This window comes from Agelaius tricolor, unplaced genomic scaffold, assembly GCF_023055355.1.
Source record: "Agelaius tricolor isolate 1412-34295 unplaced genomic scaffold, bAgeTri1.0.p SCAF_45, whole genome shotgun sequence".
In the NCBI taxonomy this organism is placed as follows: Eukaryota; Metazoa; Chordata; class Aves; order Passeriformes; family Icteridae; genus Agelaius; species Agelaius tricolor.
In genome coordinates, this window is record NW_027269305.1 from 2,842,839 (window position 1) to 2,868,015 (window position 25,177).

The 25,177-nt window shown below is 41.9% G+C and overlaps 1 protein-coding gene and 1 long non-coding RNA gene across 3 annotated transcripts in view; one reads left to right on the forward strand and one right to left on the reverse strand.

Moving 5' to 3' along the window:
• LOC139604170 (uncharacterized) overlaps window positions 1–6,225 on the reverse strand; it is a 49,181-nt gene extending 42,956 nt beyond the window's left edge. Inside the window, exon 1 of the long non-coding RNA XR_011683905.1 lies at window positions 5,145–6,225. This is a non-coding gene — a long non-coding RNA (uncharacterized lncRNA). The remainder of the gene's footprint in view (window positions 1–5,144) is intronic.
• Window positions 6,226–6,439: 214 nt separating this feature from the next.
• Window positions 6,440–25,177, forward strand: part of ZBED1 (zinc finger BED-type containing 1) — a 54,817-nt gene continuing 36,079 nt past the window's right edge. The window contains exons 1-2 of one of the 2 annotated variants that reach the window (XR_011683904.1): window positions 6,440–7,211; window positions 24,146–24,254. The gene's annotated coding sequence lies outside the window, so the exon portion shown is untranslated. The remainder of the gene's footprint in view (window positions 7,212–24,145; window positions 24,255–25,177) is intronic. The other variant, XM_071455208.1, reaches the window with a different exon arrangement.

Below are 25,177 nucleotides of genomic sequence, written 5' to 3' on the forward strand. Positions count from 1 at the left end.
TTTTCAGGACATCTTTCTGCTCTTTAAATGACAGCTTGATTGTTGGAGCCAATCTCCATCACAGCAAAACTGCGTATCTAGTGGCTGGGTGAATGGAACTATTAGTCCCAAAGTACAGTTCTGTGGTCACTGGCTAGAGAAAATGATTTAAAGTTGAAAGGATTCTGTTTTGATGTCCAATATCCAAATCTTTAACTCATTAGGGATTCTCTAAAGGGGCATGCAAAAACAAATGAAAGCTTCTCCACCAGCTCTTCTTCCACTGAACTCAATATGATGTCAGGCAATTCCTAGATGTTTTCTAAATTGTTCACCTTGGGCTTGGTTTTCAGTAGATATTTTTCATTCCAAATGTATGATATTAAAGGACAGATTTTATTTAAGAGCAAATAAATCTATAACCTAAGGTATTTGTAAAATGTTTGTGTAGGAGTGTGCAGGATGAGGGAAGGGAAGGGAAGGGAAGGGAAGGGAAGGGAAGGGAAGGGTCTAATTAATTTATATACATCCCTCTCCCTGCACTAACTTAAAAAAAGACTAGATTAGCATATTTAAAGAGTGAAACAAACAAACAAAAAAAATAGACTTCTCCACCATTGTACCAGGTAGGAAGGAGAAGGCATTAAAATTTCATCAGATTTCTCTTTTGAAATTTGCTGGAAACACAGCTGAGCCCCATTAGCAATCTGTTAGGATGAACATGTGCCTAACATAAGCTCTCTTCTGCCCTCTAATCCAAAAGACATGTATCAAAAGTGTTCATAGACAATTAGGTCAGAGATAATTCCTTTGAACCTCCTTTTTCTTAACTTGCTTGCTGAGTTTATTCCAGGTTTTCAAATTCCTGTTGATAAAATTGAAGAACAAAAGTGCATCTGGGGTTTTTGCAAGTGGCAATTTTAGGAGTACCTTCATTCTCTAAACAGCTTGACTCTTCTTGTCAGGGAAGTGTATCTGTCAAATCACATGTTCCTCTCCCTAAGACCCAGTAACAGTTGGCTGATATCTGAAAAAGGATGATATTCAAGAATGTGCAGTATTTCACAGTTACATTCACAACAATACAGCAATGCAATCACATCCACTTTCTACTCCTCCTGGACAGGAGAATTAAGTAAAACACCCAAACCTGGTTAGTGAAGCATTGCCACAGGCAGGAGTATGACTGAGCTTTCCCAAGTCTCAACTCCACTGTAAAACCAAGGGACATATAACTTGCTCTTGTGGTACCTTAGGAACCCCAAGTCACTCTAGCAGACAATGATATCAAGAATAAATCCAACTGACATCAAACACAGCCTCAGCTAGGTACAGGATGAAATTCAACCTGGGGAATACAGTGAATATGGTCCCTATGGCCAGGCCATACCAGTTCCTGCATCATCACACAAACCATCTTCCCTCTTTTTCTTGGATGAGGTGTCAGGTTTGGATCAGGAGCAGCACAAGGACAGGCCCAGCAGTGTGTGAGGCAATAGCACAAAGACTACCCCAAATGTAATTGCCTGTGCCATAAGCCAGATGAGTGGAGAGAGGCTGAGAGGGCCTCTAAGTAAGCCCAAAGGCAAACAGATCTGTCCATCCTCTGCTGTAATCTCCCCTGAAAACATAGGAGGGCTTATATCTGTAGCTTCAGGGGAGTCTGGGAAAGTAGACATACCTGATTTTCTGCCCCAATTTGAAGCTTTGATTTGATAAAGATTCAATTCTTACAGCCTTGAGTAATTTTAGTTACTTTTTCTTGCCTTTCTTTTCCCAAACACTCTAACCTGTAAGTGGAACTCCAGTACCCCAGGAGGGTATTACTGATGTGATGCAGCCTGACAATATGTAACTCCTGTCTCCATCCTGCATTTCTACTCTCAAGTATTCTATAAAGAACATTTTTTTCCAAGCTGCATTGTGCCTAAAACTCAGTTAATCTGTTCTTTGCTCTGGCCAATAGGAGCTTTTTCTTCTCCCCTTAAATGACCATTATGTTATACCTCTCCTTGCTGTGAATTTCACCAAAATGTAAACTCTTACACCTCTTACATTAAACTGCATCTTCTGAATATTGCATATGGATTATGAACTCCTATGGTTTTTCTCATTACTTTGGTTCATCCAAATAGCTTCCCAAAGGGAGGGACACTAATTAGCGTATCTGATAACTCAGATCTTGTTTTCTGGCTCGCTCTTTTGAGAGGGAGATATGTTCTGTTTGTTTGATTGCTCTTCATGCTGCATGTTCATGTCTACCCAGGCTTTTATGTTGTGTCCATCATCATGAAATGTGAGATGGTTGATAATTCTCTTCTGATTTACAGAACAAATACTGTCTCAGCAACAGTGCATTTTGGCCCAAAAAGCGGTACCTGAAGCCTGACATGTAATCTGTGGATTTGTCCAATCTAATTAATGCCACTTCCCATCAGTGTTTTTGTGATATAGACATGCATAGACTCAGAAAAATCACTAAAGCTGCAGAGGTAGCTGCCAGGCAGTCATTCCATCACTTCTGGCTTGGAAATTATTTGAAAGATGCTAGAGAGTTGGAGGGCTCTGATAAGCAACATCAGTCCCTTAAAAAAATGTGTTTTCCATTGTTTCTGCTCACATCAAGTATTATTTTAGTAGATTAGAATCAATTTTTCACTAATTAACTGTACTTTCTTGTACTTAAGTAAAATACTGGTTTTCTTGAAGTCAGTGAGTAATAAAACTTCTATAGCAAAAAACTACTAACTATATCAATTTTTAAGATAATAGACTGAGAGTTGGGGTAAATTAACATGCATTGTTAATTTACTGTGCAGCAATCCCAGACAAACTGCTGCACTCAAGCTTGTTTGTTCACAATTGCCTTTAGTGTTTCTAACATGTGTGACCCTCTTCAATGCAGATACATTCCAGGAATAGTTGGCCATGTGCACTCACTGGGCATCTTAGACATGTTTCTGACACTCATTCTCCAAGGAGTTGTTCTGTAAATCTGAAAATCATTCTAATAAACCAGAAAATGTCTTCTTGTATTTTTCTTGGATTTAAAACTCCCATGAAGCCATTAGAAACTGGGCATGCAATGAGAGAACATATTTAGAAATGATCAGTCTGTGTTTGACTATCTGCACCAGAATTGCCTCTAGCTAACACCAGTGTAAATCACAAGCCTTTCACTGACACCCCTGAAATTATATGCAAAAGCAACTGCCCTATAAAAATAAAGGTATTAGGCTGGTTAGATGTTTTCATTGATAAAGGAATTAAAATATGTGATTTATTTCAACCTCAATTGATCAGTGTCCTGCCCAGTTTGCTGCTGTCCTTACTGAAAGAGGGAAACGCATTGGTTTTGCATTGCTGCCAATTTTGGTGTTATGGTGAGAGAATATGAACAGTTAAACTTCTCTGAGCAGCAATCTCTGTCTGTACAAGCCTTATCCACCAGCACACACCACTGGCTGTTTCCTTGTCAAACCCAGCAGCCAAGTCCCAGGGATCCAATGGTTTCGGATCTCCTCCCAAGCCAGGGATGCACCATGAGTCCTCAGGATTTGCTCCCATTAGTGGAATCCAGGATGACATAGACTGTCCAAGCCTGGGGAATTTAAAACTGACCCTGTCTTTCCAATAGATTTGAGCAGGTCTGAATAAACATCCTGGCAGGAGGACTGGAAAGCCAACTGGAGCAAGGATAACTTCATTTTGGCTAAGATTGCTGGTGAAATTAACGGGAAACAGCCTGGGCTCCTTGCACCATCTATGTCGCACAAACATCCCTCACATTAGCATGGGATTTAATTTGGGCATTTAAAGCTGCCTGCATTATCTTGTGACTCTGGGTCTTTTTACCCGTCTTTTCTGCATGCTCCTCCTTGCAAATGTATATTTGATGCAGCACATTTTCAAAGGGAATCAAGAAAGAGAAAACTAAAAGCTACATGTATTAGTATTCCTGTTTAATTTAATATCAGCTTACTGGGTGGAAATTAAAATGATTTTTCTGTCACTGTTATCTCTCTTCACTTGGCAAAGATTGATTTCCTTCTTCCCTGCTGCTTACTAATAAGACATCTGAAAACTAAGATGGTTTTTATGTTTACTTCCTTGTTTAAATCAGCTTTCTTAACTAAGGACAGCTTTGGCAATATATCTGTTGCTTAACTTGTGATTTTTGTGTTGGCGCAGGCTCCACCAGTGACAGAACATCAAACTCAGACTATATATTTTTAATTACTCAGGAATGCCCTCATGCATAAGTACATGCAAATTAAACAAACGGATTTCAAAACCGGTTCAGAACAGATTGTACATTACACAATCACATTTTAGTCTCAGAAATTATGGTGCATTATTTTGCCTCTCCTGCTGACAATACGGTGGTTATCAGCCATGCCTTGCCATTCCCACTGCTGTGCCTGACACTGCCAGGTTTGGTACCACTTTATTGAGAGCAGCCAAGCCAAGGAAGGCTGATGGCAATGCACAAACCATTGAGTGTGAGCTGAACAACTATTCTATGTGGAATGACACCTTCCTCCAAAGGAAATACTAATGTCCAGCAAGTGGATTAGAAAACATTTGTCTCAAAGAATAGGACATGAGCACCCAGCCATCTGCCTCCAGAACCTAGCACTTCTTTGAATTAGAAATTATAAACTAATGAGCAGAGTTGCTGTTTGGAGTCCAAACTGTGTTGCATGAACATGGTACTTGCACCCCGGCAGCAAGACAGCTCTAAACAAGATGCAATCATTTCAAAGGACAAGAAAGGTTCAGTGAAAATTTTGCAGGGCAAGGTGGTCATACCAAAGGAAAAAGGTGGAAAAATGGCCATCTGCATACTGCAGATGAGGAACTAAAGCACTAGAGACAGGGGTGGTGTGCTGCTAACCATCCCTTCTGCACAAAAAAAGCTGAGCTTTTTTGAAAAGCTGTGTAATGTGTTCTGCAACACATTCTCTTGAGATATTATCTCTTACCCTTTAGACATTTCACTGCATTGGAGGCCTTCTTATTTAAGGGCCTAATATTTGTCTTTCCTAATATTTCCTAATATTTTTCTTTCCACTCCATCTTAAACTCCCATGCTTGGCATTAATAACAAGAGTATTTTCCCTCCAGAGTATTTTGCCTGGAATACTTATACAGCAGTATCTTACCTTCTTCCCCTCAAATTTGATTATCCTTCATTTATCCACTTTTTGTATATTGAAGTTTAAGTCTTTCTTTCTCCCTGTTGATAAAGTTGCTCTTGTCCTTAGTGGGGGATGATGTCTCAAGGTTTCTTTCAGCCCTTTCTTACACAGTTCAATGCTGTTCTTCTGCATTTCAGTATTTTTGATACAACTGCACTCAGAACTGAAATCCAGAAAGAATCTTCTGTGAAGATGCACCTGGTCAGTCCCCACTGGAGCTCAAAGGTGGCAACTCCTTGCATAGTACCAGAAGCAGCTCACACCACAGGAGCAGCCTGTGTCCCACCCAGGGTGCCCTCAGCAGCCCCCTGCTTGGGTGACCTGAGGGAAGGGTGCCTGCATCTCTGGTTGCCTCACAGTGCAGGGCTGGTCTTGGGGCACCTGGCTCCTCGCCTGGAAGCCTGGTCCTGATCAGCTGTGCCGGGCAGGCAGGCAGGTGTCTGGACACACTTCAGGTGCTGAGTGCCAAGGTTGGTGTGCACGTGATGTGCCACTACTTGGGAACTTCTGGCGCTGCAGAATTCGGGGGTGAGTTGAAAGCTAAACCAGACCTGCTGCTGGGGGTGAATATGCAAGCGATGCTCTTTCGTACAATTTCCATCTTCCTGTCCTATTTTCATGCTATCTGTCCTGGTGCACCTTTGGTGCATATGCCAAAGGCCACAGAACCGCAGAGGGAAGCTTGGCAGGCTGTGACCCATGCCGACCTGCATGAATTAAAAAAAAAAACCTTTATTTTTTTCGGAGGTGGGGAGGAGTGACCTTTCTGCTTAGAACACGGAGACAAGCCTCAGCCGTCCTCCCCGCCGCCGGCCCCCGCTCCAGGTCGGTCTCTGATGGGGAATATGGGAGATGAAGATGCCAAGGGCAGGCGGAGGGGATGGACAGGAAAGGAAATCCCGTTCCCTCGCACCCCGTTACAGTTGGAACCACAGCACAGACCCGGCCGGCGGAGCTCCCCCGCGACGCGGCAGCGGCGGGAGGCGGGGGGACCGCAGGAGGCGGTGGAGGAGGAGAAGGAGGAGGAGGAGGGAGGAGGGGGCGAGCGGCGGGGAGGGGAGGGAACACCTCGGCTGGGCGGAACACGCCGGCCGGCGCGGTCCCAGGCTGCCGCGGCCGGGCTGCCCGCGCTGCCCGCGGCTCCCTCTGCCCCCGCACGCTCCCTCCGGGGCCGGGGGCGGCGGCGCCCGCCGCGTCCCGCCCGCAACTTTCCCTCCCCCGTGGATGGCTTTCGTCGGAGACCTGCAGGGCAACCGGGCGCTTGACACCTGTCCCCCATGGGCCGCCCCCGCGCCTAAGTTTGCCGGCGCCCGGCCGCACTCCGCCGCCGCCGCAGGGCGGGCTTGAAGCCGCGGCGGGGCCGCGGTGCCCATGGCCGGGCGCCCCGCCGCGCCGAGCTGTCCGTGCGCGCCGCCCCGTCCCGCCCGCCCGGGAGCCGCCGCGCCCGCCCGAGCGCCGCAGCGGGGGCGCTGAGCGAGGCAGCCCCCGGCACTCCGCCACCGGCTCGGCGCCAGCCGCCGGTGCCCGCCGGGTCGCTGGCGGCGGCGGCGGCGGGGGCGGCGGCGGGGCCGCGGGATCCGTCCGCGCTCGCTGCCCCCGTGTAGTTCTCGAGTCGTCTGTCCTCGGCGGCGGTCCGCGGGTGACATGCAGTCCCTCATCTCTCCGGTGACCAAGGCTATCCTGGTGGCTTTGTTCATCTTCGCCATCCTGCTGATCCTCTACGTGATTCTGTGGTACATCTGCCGCGATGTGGATTGCGACCATGGGATCTGAGCGGCGCCGCGGGGCCAGGGCTTAGGAGCCGGGATTCACCCCGCGGGGCCGGGAGCGGCAGCGGGAGCCCCTCCGGGCGGCAGCCGCCGCCACCGCGGCCGAGCAGGGGAAGAGAAGGGGAAGGAAAGAAAAGAAGAAAAAAAGAAAAAAAAAAGAAAAAGAAAGAAAGCGAGCGAAGGACCGAGCCGAAAGAGCCCGGAGGACAACTGCGATCAAGAAACCAACCTGAGCTTGACCTTCAGAGACCAGGGTGACCCGGTGAGTCTCCGCTCTCCGCGGTGCGGGGGATGCGCGGGTGCCGCGGGGCTGCCTCCCTCTCTCCCTCCCGCTCCGCTCCCGCTCTGCTCCCCTCCCCTCACACACACAGACACACTGGCACACGCACGCACATGGATGTGGCACAGGCGCCCCATACACACGCCGCTTACACACACACCCGTGGATGTGCGTGCCTGAGCGCCTGCTGCACGCAGGCATGCGTGTCCCTTGGGGACAAGCAGGACCCGTCCTGCTGGCCGGGATAAATTGTGCCTGCCCCAGTGTCCGTGTCCCCCCGCTTTAAATTTTTCGAGGTGCCAACGCGCCAAAGGCAGCGCGCCCGAGGGAGCGGCGGGGCGCGGGTGCGGGTGCCGGAGGGCGGCCGCCGCGCTGCCTTTGCGGCCCCACATTGGTATGCAGGCGGTGGCTGCGCCGCCAGGCAGACCTAAAAGGTGAGCCCAGGGGATGGGGGAAAGTCAATGCTTCATCAGTCCAGGGACAAATCGGGAAGTTACAGAAAATGAAGGGAAGATGTCAGGTACCCGGCTAGTGCCAGCAGGCAGACTTCGGGGAGGCGATGTGAAGCAGGATGAGTTTCTCTTTTCTAGGGCCAGGTTGATGGAAAGAAGTGGGGGAGATGACAGAAAAATGTGCATGGGAAGTTCTGGATGTAGCGCTCCGTGTCTGGTGTCACTGACACTGCATTTCCTACGTGCTACTCTCTGTAAAAGGGTTAACACTCAACGGCTTACCACAAGCTGGGCAATTTCAGAAAATGTTGATCAAAAGTACACAATTGGTGAACATGTACATGCTGACTTGTTGGGACACAAGAGGGGATGTATCCTGCCCAGCCGTTTTCCCACCTGAGAGAATTTGTTGTTGGCGATTTCTGCTCTTACTGTTTGGTTGTATTGAATACCCTGTGCTGAAGCAGAGAGACAGCAACACAGTGTGTTTGAAGTGGAAAAGACCTGCTGAAAGAAAAATGGTCCCAAACACTTGGGCTGTAAGTGCTTCTGTCCTTGACAGACAAGCTGTCAGGAATAGGAGCAAACTCCAGCTGCGTGCGTTATCCCTGGCGGGATGTGTTCGGGTGCCGCAGGGTGTGGGTGCGTGTACACCGTGGGGAAGAGGAGAAACATCAAATTCACGTTTCAAGCGGGGGAACAGGGACCCAGCCAACTGTAAAGTGTAATCGTGTGATTTGGGGTGATTTGACATTGAGTATTGGTGACTGAAAGCTCACCTTTGCAACAGGGGTCTGTACACGGGGGAAACTGTTCGGAAGGCGATTCTCTTGCCATTTTGGTTTGTGCTTCTGTTCAGACTGTATTTTGAAGGGCTTTTGACCTGACTAGTTGATCAAACATGACATTACCATTAACACACGCTACTAATTTGATTATAACAGCAGTGACATCAATGTTTCCTTGCCCTGCAACTACAGTAGCAATGCATTTGTTTACTTCCCCCATGCACGCTCTGAAATGTCTGTTACTCAACAGCTCTGAACAGCAAGGGAAGAGGGAGGAGGAGGGGAAACTTACAGACATTTAAAAATGGCTATAGCTCTGTTTCCCTTATCCATGTAATGATGTGGAAATAAAACAACCTCCAAGTCCTCTTCATCTTTTTTTTTTTCCTTCCTCCAGTCAGTACACTTTTTTTTACCAAAGTGGCAAAAATCTCTTCACACTCTGACATGTCAGGTTGTGTCATATGTTCCCTTCCGAATTAACAGCAGTGCACACCTTCTGCCCCTCTCCCAGCTGGCAGGAGCTAGTGGGTGAGACAGTTATAAAGGCTTTGCCATTTAGTGTTAATTATTTCACAGTAAACCAAACTGTTATTTATAGAACTGGATGAAGTGAGGCAAATTAATGTGGTTTTCAGAAATCTTTAAATATCAAGAGATATGTGTGCGGGTGATTAAATATCTGAAGTACATATTTTGTATTACCCATCATAACTGACATCAATCAACTTAATAATTGTAGAAACCATGAAACAGTCCCTTCAGTTATTGTCTGATCATTAGCATTCCCAGCTGGCTCATTATTCTTTTAAGCATATTGTTTTTAGGAGACAAGATGTAGAATTTTTTTTAATGCCTGATTTTATTCTAAATAAGGTGAATATATATGTATTTATATATAAATATGCGTATAAAGTTTGCATACAATCAAATGGGTATTTTTCAGCCTGACATAACTGAAAAATAAGCAGAGCAATGATTAGCAGTATTGAATTTGATTTGTAGTTGTAGTCACAGATGTGTTGGCTTTAGTTCAATACTCTGTGTGTTCATTATTGTGTACTAGCAAATGTAAAACCCTAAAGATCTGAAACACACCTTTTCCTACTGCTGCAATGCCTCATAGAAGGGAATGATATCCTGGCCTTGCTCAGCTGTGTGTGGAATTTTGCAGTTGGTTTTGACAGAGTCAGAAATATATTGTCAGATTAGCATGTGAATTTGTAACAGCATGATGTTACTAAAGTTGAGAGAGATATTAAAACAGTAAAAAGGGTAGAATTGATTACCGTGCAATATGTAGAGACCTTATTTTTGTAATTATTTACTTGTTTGCTCAGAAGTTTGGTGATGATTTTATTTCTCTTTCGGGTTTGTGCTCCTGCCTCAACTCAACAATTTTCACCATCTTGCTCTCATTTAATGTATCAGAGTGTTTCAAAGATGAACACTGAAATCCCTGTGACTGAGATGCAGTGCATCAGGTAGATATAGATCACCTGTAAGTGTTTTTTCCAGTAAGATAGGTTGTAACATCATGAGTAGTACTTTTGTTTAAAGCAAAGACAACTTGTTATTGTGTTTCTACTTAAGCCAAGAGAAATTTTTTACCCTGTTACAAAAATTAGTAATTTCATGGTCTGAAAGTATGTTTTTAGTCCATTTAATAGGCTGTTCAAAAACTGTGTTAAATGATATTTCAAATCTTTGCCTTTTTTTTTTGTGTGGAAAAAGACTGTGGAGTTACCACTGCTTCATCAGCAGAAGTGTAATGAATTTTATGGATTAATTCCTTCTGCAAGGTAGCGTGCTATGTCATGGTCCTAGGAGTCTTGTCACATCAGACTTAAACACGCAGTATGTTTCTGGGTAAGTCATTCTTTACTCAATTCCTAGTCAGGCAAATTCCCTGCAGATTTATTAAATATTTTCTGTACGTGGCATTTAAGAAGAGTAACCGGGCAATAAAAATCACAGATCTGCTTATTTTCTATTTTCTTCCCTATAAGATGGGTTAATAAGAACCAGTGTCTTCATGGTGTGCCCTCTGTGCATCTTACACCATTTCCCTAAAACAGGCTTAAAATGAGCATTGAAGATGATTCCAGCACAGGAGGGTCTCTGCAGAGATGAAAGGTTAGCTGAGGTCCAGGGATGGACAGTGCTGCATCCTCGAGATGTCCTTGTGTCAAACGAGTGCTCAGCTGTATTTTTTCCCCTCCAGGTGAGTGTAAAGCAGAGAGCCTTCAAGCTGCTGTAAGGCAGAACATGTAGATCTGCCCTATGCAGCTCCAGCCCTATTTGTTGGAGGGCCCAGCCTAGGACAGATTTTCTACTGTCTGTTCTATGCAAGGTGATGATTTTGTAGTTGTTCCTCGCAGTCTTAAAATCTGTGAGCCTTAGATTATTGGTAATGTGACAAGAACTTGGCCCAGTTTGTTTATAAACAGCTCGGAGGTGGGATGGTTGGGATTAATTGTACAATTGATGCCACAATTCTAACACTTGAAACTGGCAGGGCCCTTTAAATGACAAATTTAGGGGCAGTATTAGGGAATACAGTGTCACTGTAACAAGTGTATTAAACCTGCAGCATAAGCAGGCCGTATCTTGCTTCTTGCTTGGCTAGAATAACAGTCTTGCATTGGTGATGTTCATACAAACTCTTTGTGTAAGGAGTTATGGAAAAGGTGGTCTAAAGGAGTCATGAAAAGCAGGCATGTTTGCTCCTCACCTAAAGATCCATCTCTGCTCTGGGTACGATGAGCCTGGCTGCTTCCTCCCTGCTGCATGGCATGTCAGGGCTGCAGTTGGGCATTCAGACACATGGGAAAGTTCCACTGCTGTTTCTCAATCTCTCACTGGGGGGTGACTTTTCCCCCAGTTTTTCTTTGAGGCATGAGTGTTTTCTCCCTTCCCTTCTAAGCATTAATCCTCAGAGCTGTGACTTTGTGCTTAATGCGGTTTGTAGACAAACTGCACGGATTGATTTTCCTGAAGTGGGCTGACCAAATGATGAGTGTATTGGAAAGCAGCACACACTTGCTTATTTGTTGTTCTACATTAAGCTAGTTTTTTTGTTGAAATCTCCTAATATCTATTAAAATAGCTTTTAAAAAAAATACTGTTTACTTTTAATACACATTGCTGGTATGGTACATGTAGTTGCATAGCAGCATCTGCTCTTCTTAGAGGCATTCTGATAACTTTTAAAATTTTACCCAAGTGAAAAAATGTGAGCTTTAGCTTGGAGAGGCTCATAACACTCTCTGCTGTTGAGAATTGCATTCTTATTTTGAATGTTTTGATATATTACTTTGGAATAATAAAGATATTTACTGGTGTTTTCACAAGTCATTAAATCATAGGAAAAGGATACCAATAAGGTGGCATTCAGACATTCTGTGTTTCACTGTAGAAATTGTAGAATTTAGGATTACAGTTGCAAAAAAGATGTGGAAAAAATTGCTTGTGACTGATGAAGAAAGACAAAGGTTTGGGAAAAGAAAGAAGAGTGTTATATCAAGACAGTACAAGAGAGACTCCAGTGTGTTTAAATTTTAAGAAGTGGTGCTAATGGAAAGGAAAATGAGAAGCTTAGAGCACAAAAATTGCCACTTTCCTGTACAGAAACTGTATGTACATATAAATATACATGCATACATATGCCTGTATATATGTATATACATTTGCACAATCTGTGTGATGAAATTAGAAATTTGCAACTCTAGAGCAAGCTGAGAATCTTTACATGAATGTTTTTTTTTCCTTTTTCCTTGAAACTTGGCTCTATTAATGCTCAGTTGGAATTTACTTGAAAACCAGGTAGTGTTGTAGATGCTTTCTTGAGGACTCAGTGATCAAAGATGAGTGGTTGAATATTGGGGTTATAAATGAATCATTTTATAAAGAAAATGCTACTGCTCCATTCACTTTGGAAAAAAAAATCACGGTTATGTGGGCTGGAAGAAATACATTAATAACAAATAGATTTTATGTCTTGTGTTTTCCATTGACCTCAAAGAGACAAAGTCGCTACTTAACAGGGAAAAATCCTATTAGGTAATTAACCTATTATGACCAAGAAATGTATGTAAGAAAAGAACATCTCAGAGAAAAGATAGCAGAACTCTAATATTTTGCTCAAACCAGTAATAGGCAATATCTTCTTGCAAAAGTACAAATGTACAACTCTTTGATGTAATAAAACTTCTGTATTTATGTTTTTAAGTGCAAAAGATGAAGGAATCCTCCTGAAGTTATGAGTGTTAAAACTTATTCACAGTGAAACCTGATGCAGGATTATGATGCTTTTTTGGATATTATGATATTCCATGTAACACCTGAGTAAGAAAATGTTTTGGTTTGCATGAAATGCAGCAATGTATTACCAAGGGCTAGGGGAAAAAAAGTGCTTTTTGTATGAATAGCTTCTTTTGTATTTATTGCGTATTGGGGTAAAGCTGAACTCATGGAGAAAATTTTATTTGCTATTCAGTATCCATTTCAGTGGTGAGTTGTGACTGCTCTGAACCCTATTAAATGGATCCTCAGCAAAGTCATCGTGCTACCTACAGCAAAAATTAAACAAGGTCTTCATTGAGTTGTGCTCTTCATGGACACTATATGTGACACAGTTAGGTAACCTGCAGTGCAGGTTTCTTATATAGCTCTTATGATTAATGCACTCCTGAACATACTATCATCACCTCCCTTGTGAGATATGTGTATATAAATGGGCTTAAAAATGAGTTTGCCACCAATCTCCATTCTAATGGCTTGTTTTTATTTTCTACTGCAACACCATTCTGGCATGGTTAAGAGGTACGATAACTGAGTGGGAGTTTAATGAAGCCTTGGTATCAGTGAAGATAAAAGGGAGACACTGAGCACACAGAAGGACATCAGTGTGTGTTTCTAGTGACTGATACAGCGTAATTCAGCTTGGCTGCAGTGACCATGAAACAGTGAAGTTTAAGGTCAGTGAGGAGGGAGCACGGCAAGCTCTCTACCCTCCTTGTCAGGAGAGCTGACCTTGGCCTCCTCAGGGATCTGCTGGGTAGAGTCCTGTGGGATAAAGCCCTGGGGGGAAGAGGAGCCCAATACAACTGGTTGATACTCAAGGATTGCCTCTTCCAAGGCCAAGAACAATGTATCCCAAAGAAGAAGGCAGGCAAAAATGCTACGTGGCCTATGTGGATGAACAAGGAGCCCCTGGACAAACTCAGACACAAAAAGGAAGCCTACAGAGGATGGAAGCAAGGATAGATATCTTGAGAGGAATACAGTGAGATTGCCCAAGCAGCTGGGGATAGGGTTAGGTAAGGTAAAACACTGACAGAATTAAATCTGGATGGGGACAGCAAGGGCAACAAAAAACCCTTCTATAGGTACATACCTGAGTTATAATAGGAAGACTAAGGAAAATGTGGTTCCTCTCCAGAAGAGTTTCCCAGGACATGGGAAAACTGAGGAACACTGTAACTTTTTTGTTAGGTACATGAGTTGGCAATGTGCTCATGTCCTTGCTTCCTCTGGGGGCTTCCTTTTTGTTTTTGAGTTTGTTCAGAAGCTCCTTCCACTAGACCAGATTACACAAAACCCCATCCAGTCTCGCCTTGAATAGTTCAAGGAATGGGATATCCACAGTTTCTCTGGATAAGCAGTTGCAGTCTTTTCACCATCTTCACAGTAAATAATTTATTCCTAAAATCTAATCTAAACCTTTCTAAACCTAAACCTCTTTCAGTTTGAAGCCATCTCCCCTTTTCCTATCCCTGCATGCCCTTGTAAAAAGTCCCTCTCCAGCTTTCTTGTAGCCCCCTTTAGGTACTGGAAAACTGCTATAAACTTTCCCCAGAACCTTCTCTTCTCCAGGCTGAAAAGCCCATCTCTCAGTTTTATAGCAGAGGTGCTATGCTCCCCATTCCCCTGGTCATTCCTGTGCCCTTTCCTCTGGACCTGCTCCACCAAGTCCATGTCTTTTCTGCATTGAAGTCTCCAGAGCTGGAGTGCAGTAGTGTTCGTTCTTGGGGGTTTTTAAGACCTCTTGAGCAACATGGTCTGACCTCAAAGCTGGCCCTACTTTCTGAGACCTTCTGAGGTACCTTCTAACTTGAACTATCCTAGGATTATATGATCTATCAAGCATGTATTCTTGAGAGTCTTCTGTGGGAATGAGCACTGGCTGGCTTGTTGTTATGCACTCTTTCCTTAACTCTTAATATGTGCTAGACAGGACAACCAAAAGGATTGAGGCATAGAACTGGGACTGGAACTGAGTGTGAATCTGTTCCCAGTAATCCTAATCATCCTTACGTTTTACATCTACAATTCCTATCCTGTACAATACTCGTGGATATGGTGAGGTGTGGAGCTGAAGTGGAACCTGGCAGTGCACCACTGTGCTCATATGTGAAGGATGAAGCCTTCAGATATCACAGTGGCCTGAAGGTTGGAGACAAAAATTGCAGTATACTTATAGCCTGCTTAATTCTCATACCTCTGTGGAGACTCCAGCACATTTCTAGGAGCTGGAAATTAATTCAGTTACATCGCTCTGACTATAGTATAAACATGCTGGTCATACCCTTGTGTAGTGTAATTTTTTTCTGTAAACTGGTCCAGTTTTTATCTTTATGTTTCTCTTCAGCTGTACAAAGCCTGTCACATTAGCTGTCATGGCTATACAGGTAGTTGGTACTGTAGGATTTTCAGATACTGCCTGGCTAAAATGTGAACTGTGGCTTTGAAGAAAAAAGCAATCTCATGGGAATGGCATGCTTCAACACCAAACCTGTCATCTCATACCTAGGCTACTCACAGCTTATCTTTAGGTGGAAAGCAGATTGCTAACTAGAGAAAAAGACACTTAATGCAAAAGGCCATTGTACCTTTTCTTCCCAGGTAGAAAAAGCCTTTTCCTCAGTGCTTGGAGCTGTGCTGCAGTACCTGCCTGCCTGTCTGGATGGTGGACAGACTCAGGGAAGCTGCACAAGGTGATAGTGGGTCCTCTTTATTCTGACATTTCATCATACACCTAAGTGTACTCCAAATTTACAAGATGGAGCTATCAAGAGTAATTCTTTTCAGTGCAAATCGAAGATAAATGAGAGCTGCAGTGCATCTGTTGTCAGGGGTTTAAACAGTGATTCTCCTGTTAGTGTACAGGCTCACTGCTATCCCCCACCTTATTAAACACATGAAAAGCCACATTTCTATACCTCAGTTGTTATTTTTTTGCTTGCAGATGTATCAAAAAATGATGAAAACATTTTGAGCCTAGGAAAAAAACTTACATATTTGAATGCATAAACTGCTATTTTTGAGAATTCTGAAGTGACGTTAATTTTTTCTCTCATGTGGGCTTACAAGCCTGGAGAGATTTTAAATTGAAAGTGGAAGAGAAAACTTGCTTTTTACTTGAGTTCATGAAAGCTCTCTTAGTTCTAAAACGAAATTATGTATGAAGCAGTAAGGTTCTGTATTGTATATTAAATTCACATGACAATTCCCTTTTTAAAATTTTATACAGTATTCAGGTGAATAGATAGCATATGTAATCTATTTATTTCAGACTTCTATGAACCTGCTGCTGACTTTAGGAATTAAATGTTTTGACTGTTCCTGTCCCAGGAACAAGATATTGACACCAAATTCCTTTAGTTTGAGTCTGCATGTTGGAAGTGCTGTGAATTCCAAGGATAAACATGTAATGGTATTATGGAATAGTATTATCTTTATTATCAGCCAAGGGTTTCTTCTCTTACTTTTGGCCACACAAACAAGGTCAGCTGGAAGGAGGGTAAAGCACAACAGAAGCGGGGACTGGCTTGGAAGACACTGCAGCCACTATTGTGAGTCATTCTCTTTTAATCACCAAGGCAAAATCCTATGGGCATGTGGGATGATACATAAAGGAAAGCAGAATTTTGCTTGCTGTGGAGGAGCTGTTCATTTGTTACAAACATTCAGCTGACTTCAGTGGAGTGGTGCCAATTTCTGTTAGCACAGGCGTTGGTTCTGAGGATACATATAGGCATTAATAAACAATTGGAGTCCTTCTTCAGGCTGCAGAAAGTAGCAACCAAGTAAGGGATGCAGCTAGGATGACATCCAGCCACCTTTGTCACTCTTCAGCCTGTGTAGCCAGGTACCTTTTTTGAGCTGATTTGGCAATGATTGATATAATACACAGGACTTAAGACTAGTAACATCTATTAATGTGTAATGTGTGTTCTATACAAAATGCTGCTAAATTAAAAGGCAAACTGTTATCTCATGAAATATAAATGTTCATGATAATTTGTTGAAAAATATAGCTATGTAATGTGTGCCTTTGGTTCAGCAGATTTCATTAAAGAAAGTGAAAGAATCAGCACTCCTGAGAACCTCAGTATGAACCAAAATGGAGTCACTCTTGGATAAGCTTTTGGATATTCTGCTACTATTTTATGAATGTCAGCTGGGCAATCTAGACTTCTTATACACACTGTGGTCATCTGGATGACTAGAGAAATTAAATGGCTCTTGTGATAACTGTAAAAAATAACTGAAAGCCTCCTGAAATTCAGCATGGAAAGGGTTCACTGAAAGGCAGCATCCTGGATGAGACATACCAGTGGTAGCTGTGCTGTGTCAAGTGGGAAAAGTTCTGCAGGATACCTTGCTAGCAGCTGGAAGAAAAGATTAATATAGTTGAAAAAGATTAATATAAATGGATGGATGGAAGATGGAGGGATGGATGGATGGATGGATGGATGGATGGATGGATGGATGGATGGAGGGAAGGATGGATGGATGGATGGATGGATGGATGGATGGATGGATGGATGGAAGATGGATGGATGGATGGATGGATGGGTGGATGGAGGGATGGATGGATGGAGGGATGGATGGATGGATGGATGGATGGATGGATGGATGGATGGAGGGATGGATGGATGGATGGAGGGATGGATGTCAGGCAAATCCTCTGGGGAGTAGCATTCCCAGGTGCATTTCTCGTGTGGAGAGGCACTTTGAAGACATAAGAGATGACCCTGACAGAGGCTCCCCAGCGTCTGGCGAGGAGTGGGACTGCAGAGCTGTGACTTCAGGACATGCAGTATTGTGGCAGTCACTCTTTGCTGCAGTCTGGAAAACAAGCTCAGATGCACAATACAACGTTTAGAGTGATGTGCCCTTATTAAACAACATGATGTTGTGACCCAGCATGGGCATGTAGCTGTCTGTTTATTGGATATTCAATTAAATAACATTTTGGTCTGTGTAGTAAAATGCATTTCTTTATTTGCCATTTTTAAGATAGCTGTTGTTTGAATTAAGCTTGTGAATAACCTTTCTTTTATCATCCTGTGATTTCTGCACTAGAACTGTAACTTCATTTCTTTTTGACCTACACTTGTATGAGTAGAGCAATTGCTTAGACTGTGAAACACATTTATTTTTCTCTTACCATTTCAGTTAGTAGGTAGTTGCAGAGCACTTTTGTTGTAAGAGTGTAATGCTGCTTTCATAACTGGCTGGATGGTGTCTACTGCTTGATTTCAGTTCCAACACAATTTCCTCATGCTTTTTTATCCTAACATGCAGCCCTATTGCCACCTATCAGCCTCATCCTCCTCCCACCAGAGCTGTTCTGCTAGAAACCTGTGCTGGATTTCCTTGCTCCTGTGTAGGCAGCAGGTTTTGTGCCCTGATAGGGGACAGACTGAAAAATGCAAAATTATCATCACCTCTGAGTGTCACAAGAGAGGAGAATAAGCACTTTCAAAGCAGAAAGTGACTACATTTTTCTTTCCCTTGCTGTAATAGGAGCAGATGGTACTTGTGGACCAGAATAATTTGTCCTTTGAATAATGGTCCTTGCTAAGGAAAGCTTAATTTTGTTTTTTCCTATGTGTAAAAAATCAATTTTTTAAAAATTTAAACCCACACATAAATCCTTCTACTTACCTGCATTTTGCTGGTTTCTTTTTTACCAATTATAATGGTTCTGGCGTTCAAAGCATTCTGTGTAATATCTGTTACATTAAGGTTTGCACCAAGAGGCTTTATTATGAGGAATTAAAAGAGATGTCATACAAACCCACATATGTGCACACATTTATTACCAGTGATGCTTGAATTGCAAGTGGTCACTTCATTTGCCTGTTACCACCAAACTCATTTTGATTTCCTCGTTTTGCTTAACTTTAGGTCACAGTTTATTACAATTTGTTATGCAGTTTATGAGCTGGGTCAGTGCCCCAGAAATGATGGGTGAAACCACTTGGTTTGGCTTGCAAAAGCAGCTCCTGGAACTCCTGACAGTGTGAGGTTTCTCTGGCCTTGCATTACACTTATACCAACAGGAGTGAGAATGGAAATAAACCCCTTTGCAAATTAAAGGCACTTCTGAATTAACTTTCTGGGTGGGCTTTATCTCTGGTCAAGATGATGGTCCACCCAGGCCTGTCTCCTTTTCTATTCAGCTCCTTGGGTAAAGGATTCTCTCTTTCAAGGGAATCTTCAGCTTTCATGTGTCACTTGATTTACACCTGACTTGAACTTGTTCAGCTCTTAGTTTTTTGAATATGTGTATATCTATCTACAATCTATCTATCTATCTATCTATCTATCTATCTATCTATCTATCTACCTATCATTTATCTATCTTTATATAAATTTTATAATTTGATATAAAATGCAAATGATAAAATCTTAATCTATAGTTTTTATATTAAAAAGCAATCTAAGGACACCTGTGTACAGAAACCTATATCAGGAAATCAGGAGTAATTAAGGAGAGGAGAAAAGAAGAGTTAGTTTTAAATTGTTTGTTTGGTACATCTCTGAAATACAATATTAATTTATTTCTTAGTTAAGGACAAAATGAATAAATAAAATAAAGACTCAACAATATTTCTTCCTTTAAGAAAGGTTTTCTGCTCAGGGAGTTAACCAAAGCATAAAAGTATTTCTGTAAACATCTCACAAAAAATATTTTATTTTTTCACAGTTAGCACTATTGCAAGTTTTTTTTCTGTTTATATTTGAGGGTGGTTTATGCCTTTTTAACTGTGCAAGACCTACTGGAAAAAGCCTAGTCAGTCGTAGAGAAAGTTATTGATTTTTCTGTACGTTTAAGTGCACTGGTGTGGAAAGGATGGTCTCACACTCCTGAAATATTTTTCAAATGTAAACAGCAGTCGACTTTGACCAGCCTGCATTTGAGTTTGCTCAAGACCCAGCACCCTGGAGGCAGAAAACTGTAGCAGTAGGAATAATACAATATCCCTGTAAAAACAGAACAAAAACTGTAATAACAGAAATAATATCTGGCCTCTATACTGTAAATACAAAAACTGCATACACCATGATGTCCAAACACTTTACAGAAAAGATGGGTATTGGTCCCCCTGCTAAAGGAGAGGAAACTGAGGCTGAGGAGGCTGGGGGCACTTCCTTGAATTTGCTACTTGGACCAGTAGCAAATCCCAGTCCAGTGAGCTGCCCTTGAAACTGCTCTGAAACAGGATAATGATGTTGGTGATTACTGTGTTTTGATCTGAGAATGTAGCGGTAATGGATTGCATAGCATACACTATAATTTTATGTAATTTTCCAAATATTTATAAATAATTCAAACTTCAGGTTGGATGTGGCGCATCCAAGTTTATCTTGCCATATCCCCTTTTTGCATCAAAGGAACATTGGAGACAGTGCTGACATGTTATAGACATTAAATAAAAAGTGAGATTTTGTTATGAATGACATTTGAGTACCATAATTTGGCGTATAATGGTAAGGGCTTTGCTAATAAATCTGGTTAGAACACTGCCATCCCAAGGAGTATATTGACACTGTAAACCTTTGTCACTTTAAAGGAAGACTAAAGGTTGTTTTTGACAAGATGAAAGAGGGTTGTTTGGTAGAGAGGACAGGGTTCTTTACTGTGACCATTCCCCTTAAATAATATGTCATTATTTTTAACAACATATAGTATATGTCAACTTACACTGAAGTGGGAACTTCCACTTTCAACAAAAGGAAGCATCATCCTAGACTCCAACAGAAAAACCCAAGCAACCCCAAACTGCAGATTTGGTTATATTACAGTGTAAAACTAGAAATGTTTGAAGATACCTTTGACCTTCAAGTTCTTTTGTTAAATATGGGAACAGCAAATGATGTTGCTAAATGTTTAAAGTTGCATGAACAATCACATTTTGAAGTGGATTGCTAAATGTTTAAAGTTGCATGAACGAGCACATTTTGAAATGGATGTGGTACACACAAAGTCTAGAAACATTTAGGAAGGATTCAGAAGGTAGAACTGCCTAATAAATGAAGAAAGAGCCCAGCATAAGCAATGACTGTCCATGGTACATTGGCTAAAACCAACATGGTGTCTTGTTAGGGACACGGAAATAGAAACCAAACCCATTTCATGAGATGACACTTAAACTACTGTTGGCTGTTTTAAACTTGGAGAGATGTGTTACAGGCAAACTTCCCTGGAGAATATGTGAAAGAGATAATGCAAAAGAAACCAACCTGGAGAATCCTGTTAGTGGGTGAAAATGCAATACCTCCTGTGACTGGAGATTTGGAAGTAATGAAATTTCAGTCAATCGATTATAAGGCTCGCTGGGAGGGAAATGCCATTTTCAGTGAAAGCAAAAGAGATGCTCTGTTTAAACTGTCTGGATGTTATTAATACAACATGATTCCTTTTCTAGGTATTGTAATAATTTTTGCAGCAAAGAAATGTGGAGAAAATACCTGCAGGGATCATTAGTTTAATGTGTTGAAATGTACAGTGCTCCACTGCCCTCTTTTGCCATGCACCTGGAAGAGCAGCAGCAGCTGCAGTAACAGGTGCCACCACCTGCTACTGGAGCAATGGGTGCCTTTTTCTTCTGGGGCATGTGCCTTTTGAAAGGGCCCTCAGACCAGTGAAAGCACACAAGTGATCTTTTGGGAATCTTCTCTTTCATTTTACAAAAGGAAAAACACTTTGAATATGACCTCTTCATTTACATGCGTAAGGACCAAATATTCATTCTTCAGTCCTGTAGGCTTTCCAGTGAAGTCTGAATTGATACTTAGAGTTTGATCCCAAGCAAATTTCTTCAGAAGGTACTGCTATACAGAACATCTAACAGGGATGCTGAAGAAATGGAGTTAAAAACTGCCATCAGGTCCTCCACATGCATTCTCCTGAGAACCAAATCAATCTGCTTAATATCTCTTTTGTAAAAGTATTTTGCAAAGGAAGAAACCACCATAATCATTTATTCTCTATCTGTCTTGCTTAGCACGTTTTAAAAATTCTCTGCTAGCCCTTCAAAATCTCCCTGTTAGTTCAGAGGGTGCACTTGAATAATTATGTTTATAGTTGTCTTTCTGTTTTTCACAGTTGACAGTACCCTCTAGCAGCTTGAAAATTATTTTGGTTTTCCTACCATTTTCACACTGAAATCTGTGTAGAAAAGGAATAGCCTTGGGCTATTGGTGCCTTGCTGTCGTGCCAAGACATATATTTTTTTTGATTTTGCACAAGCGTCGCTGACAGTGAAAATACAGATCTTGGACCAGTTTTTATCTGTCAGGTTTCCTGCAAAGTTTGTAAAGAATAATAATGAACAAATTAATCCATCCTAAACTAGAGTTATCTCCTGGATAAGCTTGTTTGTCTGCATTTTTACAGCAAGCACTTTAATTTTTGTATTTTGTGGGGAAATGAGCCTCTTATGCATTCATTATTTGTACAGAAATATAGGCAGAAACATATAGAAGTATATGACATAGAAAGTCTTCATGCTTGTATGTTGTGTGTACATTCTCTAACAGCAGTTTTTTGGAGATTAATGACTCTGAATTGCAAAATCTGGCTTATAGCATCTAACCAAGGTTTGCTTTTAATGTGAAGAGGTAATAAATATTCAGAGGATTTTTAACCTTTATTTCTCTACTTTTCAATGACAACTCATTTGTTGCTGTTGAAAATAACCACTCAAATATTTTTAATTGATATTTCCACCAGTGAAAAAGTGATGCAGTAGGGTACTCACTGCTGTATTGAAGTCTGGGAGCAGGGGAGATGCATGGAAGAAATGGAGAAGACTGTTGGGAAGCAAGAGAACATTGCACAGAGAGAGCTGCTTCAAGGAAGCAGCAAATCTAGAGATTCAGAGCGCACCTTAAGAGCATGCAGGAGTGCTAGGATACAGTGGATATTTTTGCCCCTGATGAAGGAGGAATGATGAGGAGGACTCCATCTTATCAGAAGGTTAATTAATGACTTTATTATACTATATTATTCTATACATCTAAAACTGAATCTGCCAAGCACTCAACTGCGCTCCACTGCACAGCATCTCGTGACTGTCAGCTGACCCTCCCAACACACACACACACAGCTGGCCCTGATAGGCCAAGGAAACAAAACACCATCACTTTGGGTAAACAATCTCCATATTGCATTCCACTTTTGCACAAACACAGGCACAGCAAATGAGATAAGAATTGTTTTGATCATTCTCTGAGGTTCAGAGAATGTGAATCCCAGAAATATTCTTGGGAAGATTGCCTCGTTTTTCTCTGTGAGGAGAAATGGGGCAACAATGGGACATAAGGAAATGGACACTCCTGAGCCCCTTTCTCTTCCTGATCAGATCTACATTTGGCCCCAGTGACTTAGGAGATTATATGGCTTTATCAACATGCCTGCCTTCCTCCTCTAAGGAGACTGAAGTAGGAGCTCTGGCTGCAGCCCAGCTGAGTCCTGGACACGAGCAGGCAGGGCTTGTACACAGCTGCCTGACAGATCTGTGAAAGTTATCTTGCACTTGGCAGCTTTGTGATACCTAACATGTTGAGATAACAAACCTCACAGAATTCACAACAATCTATTATATGCTTTCTCTGGCCTTGCCTTGCCTTGCTTTGCCTTCCATTTCTTGGCTTGGCTTAGCTTGGCTTGGCTGGTTTTGGCTTCCTTTCTCTTGCCTTCCCCTTCTCTGTTCATCTACAGGTGGTAATTCCTTACTGACACAGTCTTTCTCAAGGTCTTTGAAATGCTTGAGTTCAGTTGCAAAGGTTCCTGCTTTGCTTATTTTAGGAAAAACCTTCTTTCAAACCAAAAGCCCAGAAAGCTAAATTGTGCTTTCAGGGTACTCACCTGACCCACTGTGAAGCAGTATTTTTTCTAAGTCTTAATTTTATTTTATTTACTGAAGATAAAATGTGTCAAGAACCAGCACCATGACACAGCAACAGCATTGCAAACTTGTAATAGAAGGACTTAACTACCAGTGCATGGGATTAATGGAAAGCATCTACATTAGTGTTTTGATTTGGATCAAGAGCATGTGTTTAAAATAAGACTGCTGGTTATTGCCATTTTGCAGACCTTGGATCATATCACACACACATCTCCCAGTGAGTGTGAGAGGTCTTTGAGCAGCACAGAGTGCAGTCTAGAAGCTCTCCTGATGTGCTCCAGCTGTTGTTTAGTAGTGATTCTGGTCACACACAGCTGCCAGAAAAATATGAATGTCTTTTGAAAGCTGCAGAACTTTCCAGAAGCTTCAAATTTAAGTGCTTCAGCCTCTGTCTACCTCTGAGCTTACTCCACAATGTTGGTTAGGACTGAATCCACAAAAGTGATTTTTCCCATGTTTTGTAGGATTTTCACCTGTATGAAGCAATCAGTGGTGGAGTCCAGGAACTGCACCTGTAAACTCAGTCTCATGACATTTGGGCAGCTTGTGTACCAGCAACTGAAGCTCTCCATCGTGGGTATTTTGTATTTGATGATTCTTCTTTATCTAGCAACATCCAGATAATATTTTTTAGCAACAACTTGATAATATTTTTAAGTTCTAGAAGTGTATAGCAATAGCTGTAAAATCTAATTTAATTATGGCTAGTATCAGGAAAATACTAAACCATTCAAATTTAGTGGTTTTATAATTTGAGAATTTGTGTCATTTTAGATATAGATAATTCTACAGTTCTGTTCTTTACGATTCCATAACTCTGATCATTATGCAATTAATTATATGCTTGGCCCTCTGGGTTGCTGTATGATTATTTTTAAATTATAAAATAATATAAAAAGAAAGGTGATTATATTATAAATGCACAGTATTTTGTGGGTGCAACTGTGAAAAGATGCAAAAGACAGTAGGTGTTTATATCCTGTTGAGCTTCAAAGGAAGCTGATTCCAAAAAATGTCAGGATTTTTAGGCATTCCAATAAAATGGACAGTAAAAGGATAGCAACATACACCAAATTATTGAGAATTCAAATGGGATGTTTACAGAGGCTGTCAAAAAGAAGTGGGATAATCGTGTACCAACAGAACTGCATACAAATTCTATCCATTATTAAAAATATATGTAAAAAGACCTACACATGATCCTTGTAAAAAGGATGTAAAAATTCTGTAAAGGCTTTTGGATATTTGTAACCAGTTGAGAAACAGCTGAAGAAAAACGCCTGTGTAGCTAGCTAAAGAGACAATAAATCTGTAAATAGACAATAAATGTGTAGGGGACGAAGGATGCAATGCTTTAATATATTGAAGCAAGGAATCCCACCATTGCCATTCATTAAGTTGCCTGTTTAGCTATGGTTAATTACTGATACAAATGGTAGAAAAGGATATCTTTGAATTTCTGAAGTGTGAGCAAATGAGGAGCAGCACACATGAAT